This window comes from Lissotriton vulgaris, chromosome 1_1 (assembly GCF_964263255.1).
Source record: "Lissotriton vulgaris chromosome 1_1, aLisVul1.2, whole genome shotgun sequence".
Classification (NCBI taxonomy): domain Eukaryota; kingdom Metazoa; phylum Chordata; class Amphibia; order Caudata; family Salamandridae; genus Lissotriton; species Lissotriton vulgaris.
Window position 1 is genome coordinate 16074941 of NC_141685.1, and position 13798 is coordinate 16088738.

The following is a 13798-nucleotide window of genomic DNA, read 5'->3' on the forward strand; positions in this document are numbered from 1 at the left end:
TGCCCAGTGTAAAACAGGCCTCGGGTAAGTGCCTGTGCACCAGACTGCATTATATACAGTGCTTGAGTGTGTATTTCTAAGTTTACACTAATGAATAACTAGGATCAGTGTCTCAGGATGATTTGCATACGTCCTTTGTCACATTTGTTTTAGTTAGCTGCACTTTCTTATCCAGTTGCGTTGCATTTGTAGTATACTGAGTGTTCATAATGCATGCTTTGGACATAGACCTCTCCTGGCTGTTACCTGTACATTCTCCCATGCTCCAATGAGGAGGTGGCATGTGTGCTTGACTGGCCATCCGGGCTAACCATCAAGGCCAGCAAGTGCCAGATCGGCCAAGGGTCCGTGACCTACCTGGGGCACCAGGTGGGAAGTGGCCTGGTGGCCCCCCTCCAACTCAAGATCGCGGTCATTCAGGCGTGGGAGCCCCCGGTCACCCAAACAGAGGTCCGAGCCTTCCTGGGGCTCACCGGGTACTACCGGCGCTTCATAAAAGACTATGGCAGCATTGTGGGGCCCCTCACAGAACTCACGTCCAAAAAGAACCCCAGAAAGTCCACTGGACTCCCGAATGTCAGGCGGCCTTTGAGAAACTCACGTCCGCCATGTGCACCGCCCCCGTGCTCCAAGCCCCCGACTACAGCCGGGAATTCATAGTACAGACGGATGCCTCCGATCATGGCGTTGGGGCCGTCCTCTCCCAACTCAACACCGAGGGAGTTGATCAGCGAGTGGCCTTCATCAGCCGACGCCTGCTGGCCCGAGAACAGCGCTGGAGCACCATAGAGCGAGAGGCCTTCGCCGTGGTGTGGGCCCTATCTCTTCGGTACCCACTTCCGGGTGCAAACAGACCACCAACCCCTGATGCAGATGCGGGGAGAGAATCCGAAGCTGTTACGTTGGTCCATCTCCCTGCAGGGGATGGACTTCACTGTGGAGCATCGCCCAGGCCAAGATCACACCAACGCAGACGGTCTGTCCCGCTTCTTCCGCCTCGGCGAGGAGATTACCCAAGAGGATGGGTGACTCTCCCTGCCTTCAGCTGGGGGGGACGCATGTTGGACAGGCCTCGTGGCATGCCCGACCCCTCCCCGCATGGCGGGTAGCGGACCCCTGCTACCCCTGTTCCCCGGACAAGAACAACCCCTGCAACCCGCCGGGTCAACCCACGGCCCTTCCCCGACGGGACCTTGGCTCATGAACACAACAGTCTCGGCTCGCCCGGGTCCCTTCCCGAACCACTGTCTCCGGCCCAGCCGCCATTTTGGACACTCCACGACCAGGCCTCATGGCCTCGGGTCAACCTCGGCCTCGGGCCCAGCCAGGCCCCGACATCGAGGCACCACCATCCACCCAGGGGGTAGAGAGACCACTTGGCAAGTCAATGGGCGAAGGAGTGTCGATGGCTCCCCTCCGCCCGGTTTTGATCACCCTCGGCCTCCCTGGGCGCTGGCTCCACCCCCCTGCTGGGTGTCTGGACTCCCTCATCCCGGACCTCCCGACCTCCAAGTGCGAGGGTCCGGACATCAAAGGGCGCCAGACCTATAACTGGGGCAGCTCCGGAGCAGGAAGGCAGTTGTATCCTGGAGTCGAGAGACACCGAGACAAACTCATCCTTGGAGGCCTGCTGGCGCTGCCGGGGCTCCTCTTCGTGAACCACCTTTGAAGGCCTGCTGGCGCTGCCGCGGCTCATCCTCGTCGTGACCAATCCTCAAGGCCTGCTGGCGCTGCCGCAGCTCATCCTCTTCGTAAACCATCGTGAAGGCCTGCTGGCGCTGCCGCGGCTCATCCTCGTCGTGAACCATCGTGAAGGCCTGCTGGCGCTGCCGTGGCCCATCCTCGTCGTGAACCATTTCGAAGGCCTGCTGGCGCTGCCGCGGCCCATCCTCGTCGTGAACCATCTCGAAGGCCGGCTGGTGCTGCCGCGGACCCTCCTTGCAAACACTCCAGCTCAAGGATTGTGAGCTCCATCCCTGCTACCCCCGTACCTGACCGGTACTCAGACTGTCCCGCTACCCCTTTCCCCAAAGAGACTAGAATTGACGGGATCCTCGAATCCTGGTCCCCACTGTATCGTCAAGCCAACCTGCTTAAGAATACCTATAAAAGTATACGTAACCTATCTTGGTGTGGTGTCCATCTGTGGGGGGAAAGTTACTCGTCTGTACGATTCCTGGAGAGGGCCCTCGCCAGGAGGCCTCTCCCCCATTGCTCGGCCGACTCTCCGGGTCCCCGTCTAACAGGCGGTAAGGTCATGATCGGTGAGCAGTAATTTCAAGGTCCCTAGGGGGGGGCGCCACCCAGAATGGATGGGAGCGCCCGGGGGGAGGCGGCCATTGGCCCCTCCCACGGGTAGGCGGCACCCACTATGGATGGGTCGCCTAGGGGGAGACGGCCATTGGCCCCTCCCAGGGGGGGAGACGGCTAGATGCCCCTCCTACGAATTTCCCAGGGGCCGGATATCCGCTCTGGCGGAAGAGAGTGTGGGGAAGGGGGGGGAGTCCACGCTGTCCTTCTTACAGATACCTCACACGGGGACTCGGACGACCTTTAAGATGGCGTCGAGTGAAAGGGGGCCCCCACGACAAGGGAAGTTACAGTTGGCAACGAGGGTAAAGTCCTCTGCGCATGCGCCACTCACACCGTGAGGGCGGGAGTTTGGTAGTAGGGATCTGACACCGGTTAAGACCTTGCCGTTGGCCCTTAATGCTAGGATGTACAATTTTAATTTAGAATGTATGCATTTTCAGGATGCTAGACTCGGCTAGGAAACCTTTGTATTAGAGATCTGTTAAGGTTAGCCAAAGAACATGTCTTTATCAAAATGTAATGAAAGTAAAATTGTACATAATTCATGAAACGTTTTAATTTAATGTTTTAAATTTTGTTTCATATTTTAATAAATACGGCCGGGGGGGTAACTCCCCCCCGCCTTCCAAAAGCTCAAACCTGTGTCTGTCTCCTCCCCTTGGGGAATTGGTGTTGGGAGGGGGTGGCGGGCATCCCGGCCATAGGGTGAGTGGCATGAGTGCAGAGTGGACTGCGCAAGTGCATGGTAAGAGGCCAGCTATTTTGCTGTGTTAACGTCACTTGGGTCATTAATGTAAACTGAGCATGTTTCCATGCACCTTCTGAGTTTTATATTAAGGTTGCACATGCACACTGCACAGGGTGGTGGGCAACATGGGGGTATCATATTCTAGTTTTGTGCTTTGCTTGCATATGATGTTTGCAAGTGTGGCACTATACTGAACCTACGTCAGGACAGGGGACGGACACCAGTGGGGAAGCTTCTTGCACAACTGCTACACATGAGCTCACTGACACTGATGTGAACAGCGCCTCAGAGAGTGACAGGAGTGCCCTGGAAGAATCACGCCCAGAAACACCAACCTCAACATCATCGGACTTCAGTGGCGACTCCTCGATGTTGGCGGGCACAGGGAGTTCAAAATCTGCCTCTTCTCCCACCGCACATCGTCCAGTGCCCATCCTCCCGGCTTCTACCACTAGTGCTGGTTGTGCCCGCAGAGAGTACAGGGTGATCGGTGTGAGTGCAGGGCAGGGTGGTCGGTGAGATTGTAGGGGGAGCAGTGAGAGTGATAGATGAGTGGAGTGTCATGTTTGTGCAGAGTGAGCGGTGTGCTTGTGCGAGTGCATGGTAAAAGAGGGTGAGCATCATGAGTGCAGAGTGGACTGCGCAAGTGTATGGTGAGAAATGTAAGTACCGTGTGGTCCTGTAAGTGATGGAACTACAGGGCTGCTCCCCTCACCTCCCTCTCCTGTTGGTATTGTTAACCTGCTGCTTATCAACTCGCCGCACTGTTCATCTCTTGCATCAGCTTTGTGCAGCGCTCTCATTACTGCTAATTAACTTGCCGCACTGTTTCATTTCTTTTATCTGCCTTGTGTAGCGCTCGTGCTGTTTAACTTCATTAGCATTGTGTTTCTGTATTCAGCCTTGTGTAGCGCTCGTGCTGTTTAACATCATTAGCATTGTGTTTCTGTATTCAGCCTTGTGTAGCGCTCGTGCTGTTTAACATCAGTAGCATTGTGTTTCTGTATTCAGCCTTGTGTAGCGCTCGTGCTGTTTAACATCATTAGCATTGTATTTCTGTATTCAGCCTTGTGTAGCGCTCGTGCTGTTTAACATCAGTAGCATTGTGTTTCTGTATTCAGCCTTGTGTAGCGCTCGTGCTGTTTAACATCATTAGCATTGTGTTTCTGTATTCAGCCTTGTGTAGCGCTCGTGCTGCTGAAGAACTCACTTGGAAATCAGTAACTCTGGGTGCAGCGCTCGATAACGCTACTTGGCATACAGTTATCTCCACTAGCGCTTTCACTGCGGTGCACACCGAGGTTTGTAGCGCTCGAGATAATTTACCTCCGTACATTTGTTTACCCTGCAGCCATTTTGCTCTGACCCCTTGGCCCGTCCCAGACCCTCCCTGCACCTAGACCCCGCCTCCCAGCTGACCCTCCCACCCACAGAGGTAGAGCCTACGCTTGCCCTCGTGGAGAGCTGTAGCCATCCTGCTCTGCGCAGAAACGGCTGCTCCCCTCACCTCCCTCTCCTGTTGGTATTGTTAACCTGCTGCTTATCAACTCGCCGCACTGTTCATCTCTTGCATCAGCTTTGTGCAGCGCTCTCATTACTGCTAATTAACTTGCCGCACTGTTTCATTTCTTTTATCTGCCTTGTGTAGCGCTCGTGCTGTTTAACTTCATTAGCATTGTGTTTCTGTATTCAGCCTTGTGTAGCGCTCGTGCTGTTTAACATCATTAGCATTGTGTTTCTGTATTCAGCCTTGTGTAGCGCTCGTGCTGTTTAACATCAGTAGCATTGTGTTTCTGTATTCAGCCTTGTGTAGCGCTCGTGCTGTTTAACATCATTAGCATTGTATTTCTGTATTCAGCCTTGTGTAGCGCTCGTGCTGTTTAACATCAGTAGCATTGTGTTTCTGTATTCAGCCTTGTGTAGCGCTCGTGCTGTTTAACATCATTAGCATTGTGTTTCTGTATTCAGCCTTGTGTAGCGCTCGTGCTGCTGAAGAACTCACTTGGAAATCAGTAACTCTGGGTTCAGCGCTCGATAACGCTACTTGGCATACAGTTATCTCCACTAGCGCTTTCACTGCGGTGCACACCGAGGTTTGTAGCGCTCGAGATAATTTACCTCCGTACATTTGTTTACCCTGCAGCCATTTTGCTCTGACCCCTTGGCCCGTCCCAGACCCTCCCTGCACCTAGACCCCGCCTCCCAGCTGACCCTCCCACGCTCCGCCCCCTCCACCGTCCATTTATGGCCAATGCCTCCACGCGCAGCATCCACGCGCTACGGCCTCGCCGAAGGTGCGCCAAAGGTAAGCCCGTCTATGCCCGTCCGCGCCTGGACCGCGCCCAGTGCCAGACCCCCTGGTCCCCGTCCCTCCCAGCCCCCCCCGCATTACCTACGACGCCGCCACCCTCCTAGCCCTTAACCCCGGTCGCGCCCCCAACTGCGTCCAAGCCTCTCCTGGACACACCCATGGACCTTTCTCCTGCTACTCCTGCAAATTCATCGGCACCGACAACATCTCCGCTACGACCACAACACAGATTCCTGACCCCAACCACCTACAGTGCATCCTTCTCAACACTCGATCGGTCCACAGACACGCCATTGACCTATGGAATCTACTAGACACCATCTCTCCAGACGTCGCCTTCCTAACAGAAACTTGGAGGAACGCTTCCTCCGCCCCAGACATCACCATTGCCATCCCTGAAGACTATAAGATCACACGCAAGGACCGCACCGACCACACAGGAGGAGGAATCGCTATCGTCCATAAGAAATCAATCCGCATCTCAACCAGCTCTGACGCCAACCTCGCTAACTCCGAACACCTTCACTTCCAGATCCACATCGACCCCAAGACCACACTCAGAGGCACCCTCCTCTACAGACCACCAGGACCCCGCGCAAAATTCAGTGAAGACATCACGGACTTCATCACTCCTCACGCGCTCCCCTCCAAAGACTACATCCTTTTGGGAGACCTCAACTTTCACCTTGAAAAGATCAACGACCGCAACACCACCACCCTCTTGGACAATCTCGCCAACCTCGGACTCAAACAACTGGTCACTTCCCCCACCCACATCGCAGGTCACACACTCGACCCCATCTTCACCTCCAGCAATCATGTCTCCTTCAGCCACACTACGGATCTCCTCTGGACTGACCACAGTTGCGTTCACTTCACCTACAACAAACCAAAACCCACCAACCACCTCCAACCAACTCTGCAAAGAAACTGGAACAAAATCACCACGGACCAGATCTCCGCATCGCTCCTTCTAAACACCCCAGCCCACTCTTCTAACGCAAACGAAGCCGCCGCCAACCTCACCCTATGGTTATCCAACACCGCCGACACCTTAGCACCACTGAAGAAACGTCAAAGCAAACCTGGCAGCAAAAAGGCCTCATGGTTCAACGATGATCTTAAGAAGTCCAAGAAACTCTGCCGCTCCCTTGAAAAGGCCTGGAAAAAAGACCCAACCTCTAGCACCAAGGACGCCTTCAAAAACGCCACCCGCACTCACCACCAACTAATCCGAAAGGCCAAGAAAACAGCATTCAAGGATCGACTTGACAACAACGCCCACAACAGCAAGGAACTTTTCAACATTGTCAAGGAATTTTCCAATCCCTCGGCCAACTCCAACGACATCACCCCCTCTCAAGCCCTCTGCGACTCCCTAGCCTCATTCTTCCACAACAAGATTGCAGACATCCACAACAGCTTCGACAACCAACCCGGAAACCAACCCACCCTACCATTTGCTGAACATTCTCCCCCCGTGAACACCCTTAACGACTGGAACCCAATCTCCACTGAGGACACAATCCGCCTGATGAATTCCATCCACTCAGGATCCCCCACAGACCCATGTCCTCACCACATCTTCAACAAAGCAGACTCCGTCATAGCACCGCACCTCCGAGACGTCATCAACTGCTCCTTCAACTCCGCCACCTTCCCGGAAGACTGGAAACACGCTGAACTCACCGCCCTTCTGAAAAAACCCACAGCGGACCCCACCGAACTCAAAAATTACCGCCCCATCTCGCTCCTTCCATTCCCGGCCAAAGTCATCGAGAAAGCTGTCAACAACCAGCTCGCCGCCTTCCTCGAAGCCAACAAATCCCTCGACTCCTCACAATCTGGCTTCCGAGCAAAACACAGCACTGAGACCGCCCTCATCGCAGCAACAGACGACATTCGAACTCTACTGGACAATGGAGACACAGTCGCCCTCATCCTCCTCGACCTCTCTGCAGCATTCGACACAGTCTGCCACAGCACCCTTTTACAACGCCTCAATAACATCGGAATCCAAGGAAAAGCACTTGAATGGATCACCTCGTTCCTCACCGGAAGAACCCAGAGAGTCCGCCTCCCACCATTCAAGTCCGAGGCCACTGAAGTCATCTGTGGCGTACCTCAAGGATCCTCACTCAGCCCCACCCTCTTCAACGTATACATGAGCCCCCTCGCGGCCATCGCCCGCCAACACAACCTCAACATCATCTCTTACGCGGATGACACTCAACTAATCCTTTCTCTCACCAATGACCCCAGCACCGCCAAAACTAACCTACACGAAGGAATGAAAGAAGTTGCCGAATGGATGAAACAAAGCCGTCTGAAACTGAACTCAGACAAAACTGAAGTCCTCATCTTAGGTACATCCCCCTCTGCTTGGGACGACTCCTGGTGGCCGGAAGCCCTCGGAAAAGCACCCATTCCGACAGACCACGCACGGAACCTAGGCGTCATCCTGGATTCTTCACTCGCAATGAACAGACAAGTCAGCGCCGTATCCTCTTCCTGCTTCAACATTCTTCGCATGTTCAGAAAAACATTTCGCTGGATCCCCACCGAAACAAGGAAAACAGTCACCCATGCTCTGGTCACGAGCCGACTGGACTACGGAAACACCCTCTACGCAGGCACTACCGCTAAACTCCAGAAGAAACTCCAACGAATCCAAAACGCCTCAGCCAGGATCATATTAGACATCCCACGCAACGAACACATCTCTGGTCACCTTAAAGACCTCCACTGGCTACCCGTCAATAAGAGGATCACTTTCCGACTGCTAACCCACGCACACAAATCACTCTACGACATCGGACCAGAATGCCTCAACTCACGACTGTCCTTCTACACCCCCTCCCGCCAACTACGTTCTTCCAGCCAAGCCCTCGCCACTGTACCTCGCATCAACAAGACCACCATGGGAGGCAGATCCTTCTCATACCTGGCTGCTAAAACATGGAACTCACTCCCCGCTTACCTTCGCCTTACCCAGAACCACCTAGCATTCAGAAAGCAACTTAAAACGTGGATATTTGACAAGTAATCCTCCCCCCCTTTCTAAGCGCCTTGAGACCCTCTGGGTATGTAGTGCGCTATATAAATTCTATGACTTGACTTGACTTGACTAAGTAGAGGGTGAGTGGTGTGATTGTGTGAGTTCAGGGAAAGAGGAGGATGATTGGCATGAGTGCATGGTGAGCAGTGTAAGTGCTGTGTGATCACTGCATGCAGACTGAGCATGGAAGCGAAAGATGAATGGTGAGAATGATGTCTGACTGCAGGATGCATTCCCAGATACTCTGGGTAACTCAACATGTTATCCATGGTTGTGCACATGCATTTAAAGGCACAGAGAGATTAAGTGATTTACCCAGATTCACTGGATATTATGGTTTAACTATTTTTATTAAATTCAGCACAAGAAAACAAGGAGGTCACACCACGTACATTCTATGTGTGAAGTCCTGGTGGCAAGATGCACAGTCAGATAAAGGCCAGGAAAGGCGTGCGTTCAAGATACTCAGTACTATCCTGTAAATGCTGGTACATGGTGCGAGGGAATAAAAGAAAGAACAAAACTTAGAAACCCCCCTCCCCAACCTCCCGCCTCCTCCCACCCATCCAGTGCTCCCATTCTGCCCTCCTTCTCTCATGGTGCCTCCTTCCGACCAAGCCTTAGTGGCTATGCTCGCCTGGAGGATCTGCCAACTTGGGGTCCGTAAGCCTCAACAACCTCAGGTATCATGGACATGTAACTTCTTTAAATTCTGTGGATAAGGGGCGTGGCTAGCAGCCAATGATGGCGGCAGCAACCTAGAGAGGCTCCCGTAGCGCGGCGGCTCCCCGCATCAATCCGCATGCCTATCCGCTCAACAATCAACCCAGAAGGGGTGTCCTGGTTCCGGTGACCGAATGACGGCTGCAGGAGAAATCTGGGAGCGTTAACGCCCCGGGAAGAGGGAGAAGGACCTACTTCGGCTAATCTTGGCAGTGCGGCCTGGTGGCACGAGTGCAGCTGCGGTGGTCGAGCTGAGTTCTATCCGGGCGGAAGTGGATCTTCATCTGCGCGGCCGAACGGAAGTGCCCGCTGCGACCACGGATCGACACCAGCGGACCCTCGGACTGGCGGGTCCCTCTTGGTCACTCAACTTCTAGCCCTACTTCTCCGGCGTCGCGGCGGAGCAGTGAATAGTGGCTGACACAACTGACACAACTGACACAACTGAAGTTCGAAAGACACTGCGTAGTCGCCGCCATTTTGCATTTCGTCTGCCAGTGTTGATGCGGACCCGCTGCCGAAGGGTCCAAGACGCCATTAGTGACTTGTAAACTGTGCCTGGCGTGTCTGTTCCCCAAGACGCCTTGGCGCCATTGGTCAGAGGCGGCCTGCTTGCCCTTCTACAGAAAGTGCCCAGACGTCGAGCCACGATGGCGGGGAAGGGACCCCGACAAACTGCAGCGCAGGCGAAGCTTGACAAATTCGCCTACGACAAACAGACACTTTCCCAGTCGGAGCAGCGCAAATCTCTGGGCAAGGGTGCGGATAGTGAAGGGGCTAAGAAGGCTACCCTGGATGATGTCCTTCACGCCCTGGCGCAGGTTCAGGCAACGGTGGGCGCGACTGCTACCGAGGTGACCCTGATACGAGGGGACCTCCAGAAGATGAGCGAAAGAGTTAAACAGGTGGAGGTGGTAGCCAAATCGCTGGTGGAAGATGTCTCGGACCTACAGGTAGCGATGGAAAAGTTGCAGGCTGACAATAAACTCCTGAAAGACAAACTGGATGATCACGAGGGGCGCTCCAGGCGGAACAACGTCCGCATTTTGGGGGTCCCGGAATCTGAAACTAAAGGGGCCATGGACTTGTACGTGGAGGATTTGATTAAAAATCAGCTAGCCCCTAAGGGGCTCTCCAACTTCTTCACAGTAGAACGAGCCCATAGGGTACCCGGTGGAACACCTAAGCCGGGGGCTCTCCCACGTCCGATCCTGGCGATACTTTTCAACTTCAGGGATCGGGACACGATCCTACAAGCGGCCAGGGTGGCACCACCTATCCAGATCCAAAACTCGCGCATTTCCTTTTTTCCGGATTACACAGCGGAGGTCACGAGAAGGAGGAGAACTTTTCTGGAGGTGAAGAAAACACTCCACGAACAAGAATTGCCGTACTCCATGCTGTACCCGGCCCGGCTACGAGTGGTGGCCGATAAGAAGGTCTGTTTTTTTGACTCTCCTGAGGCGGCAAGAGACTGGCTGGAGGGATGGCGCACAGTGGATCGCACATCTGGCCGACAACGCAACAGGCCCCAGAACGACAGCCGGCCCGGCTCACAGACGTCGGCTAGAAGTAGCGCGAGTACATCCCCAACGCAAGACTTATCCGGGGCTGCCGGGGGCAGCTGAGACTCACAGGCCGCGAAATGTCTAGACTTCGACTTCCTCACGCACTGATTGCTCAATCACGTCGTTATTGGACGCTGGCCTGGACATCCCGAGGGCAGCAAGGGGGCCGCCTGCTTTGGGGGACACTCTCCCCCGACGCGCAAGTACTCTGTTTGTGGGATGGATTAAGCGCTCTGCTAAGTTGGGGTGGCGGGCAGTTGTAGGTCCGTTAAGCAGGGAGGCAGGGTGGGAAGGGGTGGGGAGGGGTTGGTTCTTGTTCTTTTTCTTTCTCATGGGAAATCCACTAAGTCGATCGAGAACTGAAAAGTGTGTTATTACTAGAATTGTGTTATTGCAGGTGCGATTGATTCCTTATGGACGTTTTGTGTGTTGTGTGATTGAAGATGGCGGATGAATGACCTAATGCCACAGGGCTGGATGGGGCGCGGACTAGTGGCTCCTCCCTCCGAATACTTTCTTGGAACGTGCGGGGCCTGGGGGACAAGGTGAAACGGTGCCTAGTTCTGTCTGAACTGAAGCGCCATAAACCAGACATAGCACTCTTGCAGGAGACTCATTTGGTGGGTGGGGCTACCAAGGCCTTAGACAGGAGAGGGTATAGGATGATTATACATTCAGAATTTTCCTCTGGTTCACGGGGCACGGGTGTCCTGATTAAAAAATCCTCACACTTCATCACACTGAGTACTAAAGCCGATAATCAAGGATGTTTTGCGGCGGTAGTGGGGCAGTGGGACGGTCGTCCGTTGACAGTGGTCTCGGTGTATGTTCCGCCGTCCCTGCATTCAGTGATGCTCCCAGCCCTGGGTGACTTCCTGTTATCTCTCCCGGACAGTGACGTGATCTTGGGGGGGGGACTTTAATGCAGCTGCGGACCCGCAGCTTGACAGGTTTCCCCTGACTGCTTTGCCGGGGGGACCCTCCCGGTTTCAGCGGTTCCTAGAGGCAATGGGACTAATAGATATCTGGCGTCATGTTCACCCTCTGGTCAGACAATACACGTTCCACTCCACAGTCCACAACAGTCTCTCCCGCATTGATTATTTCTTGGCGTTGGGGGAGGGCGTACAGCGCGTAGACACAGTAGACATACACCCCGAGGCATTTCAGATCACTCTCCGTTAACTCTCACCATTTCCACCCGGACAAAATCATGTCGCCGCGTATACCCTATTCAGGCCTCTTACCTTAAAGTCCCGAAAATCAAGAGGGCTCTTCAAAAGGCCACGGAGCAATACTTTGTTGAGAACGAATCGACTGTGGCATCCGCCGAGGTTCTCTGGGAGGCCAACAAAACAGTGTTGAGGGGACAGGCTATAAGCTCCATATCGGCGCATAGGAGGGAACAGGCAGCTGAGCAATCTACACTCGAGCTCCAACTGCGCGCAGCCACAACCGCGCACGAAGCAGACCCCACAGAGGACACGGCACACAACCTTACACTCCATCAGCGACTATACACGGACCACGCTCGCCTCGCAGTGCAGGGACACATCACTGAGGTACAGAATCGAGTGTATGATGTGGGTGACAAGGCCGGAAAGATGTTAGCCTGGCTTGATAAGAGAGGGGGTAGCTCCAAGGGGATCCAGCAGGTGAAGGATGGGAACGGTACGATGCTGACTGACCCCGAACAAGTAGTGGAAGCACTGGCGGCTCACTTCGAAAAGGTGTATACTCCCGAAAGGGAGGTGACTGCGATTATGGCCCAGTGTGCGCTGAGCGACATAGATGTCCTGACATTGCAACCGGAGGCTATGGCCGACCTAGATGCGGCATTAACCACCGACGAACTACGGATAGCCATAGGGGCGCTCAAACCCGGTAAAGCACTCGGCCCGAACGGCATTCCGGTCGAATGGTACCAGGCGCGCTCTGAGGACCTTTGTCCTTATCTACTTAAAATGTATGACGAATGCCGCGAGAGGGGGCAGCTCCCACTGGACCAGCGCACGGCCACGATCGTGGCTATACCGAAGCCTGGCAAGCCTCAGGAGGAATGCTCATCCTACCGCCCCATCTCCCTGCTGAACGCAGAAAGTAAAATCTTGGCGAAGCTCCTGGCTAACCGACTGCTGGCTCACCTGCCAGATCTTATCCACCCAGATCAGTCGGGGTTCATGCCCCACAGAAACACTGCGCTCAATCTCCGTAGGGTCCATGGGGTGTTGACGAGGGCAGACCAACTTAGTGATAGTGCAGTTATACTGGCCCTGGACGCGAAGATGGCGTTCGACTTGGTGGAGTGGGTCTACCTTTTCGAAGTACTGTCTCACATGGGCTTTGGCCCGAACTTCATATCCTGGATAAAACTACTCTACGCGGCACCAGTGGCACACGTAGTTGCAAATGGCCACATTTCACGCACATTTCCACTTGGGAGGGGCACCCGGCAGGGTTGCCCTCTGTCTCCCCTGCTCTTCGCACTCACCCTGGAACCTCTGGCTAACCGCATAAGACAGACTCCCTTGCTCAAGGGAATTCAATGGAAGGAGGGATGGGAAGACCGCTTGTCCCTTTATGCGGACGACATGCTTGTGTATCTGACTGATCCCGAGCGTGGAGTCCCGGCCCTTCTGCACTTGTGCGACGAGCACGGCAAAGTCTCTGGCTACACCATAAATTGGACCAAGTCGGAGATTTACGTGTTGGCGGGTAAAACCCCGACACTCGGGCCAGACTGCCCTCTGAGACTGGCTGGTTCCTCCTTTAAATATTTGGGCATTCACGTCACGGCGGACCCACTTGAATACAGGAGACTGAACTTGATGCCACCGCTGGAGCGCCTCAAGCAGGACGCCACCTTCTGGGCAGGGTTGCCATTAACAATGCTGGGGAAAGCAGCGCTGTACAAAATGAAATCGCTGCCCCGCTTTCTGTACATCCTAGATAACACACCATTCCCGGTGGCAGCGGGATATTTCAGGAAGGTCGCGGCGGTAGTCTCCGGACTGTTGTGGGGCAATCGGCCGGCGCGCATAGCACAAGCTAAACTTTGCAGAGGCTGGTATGATGGG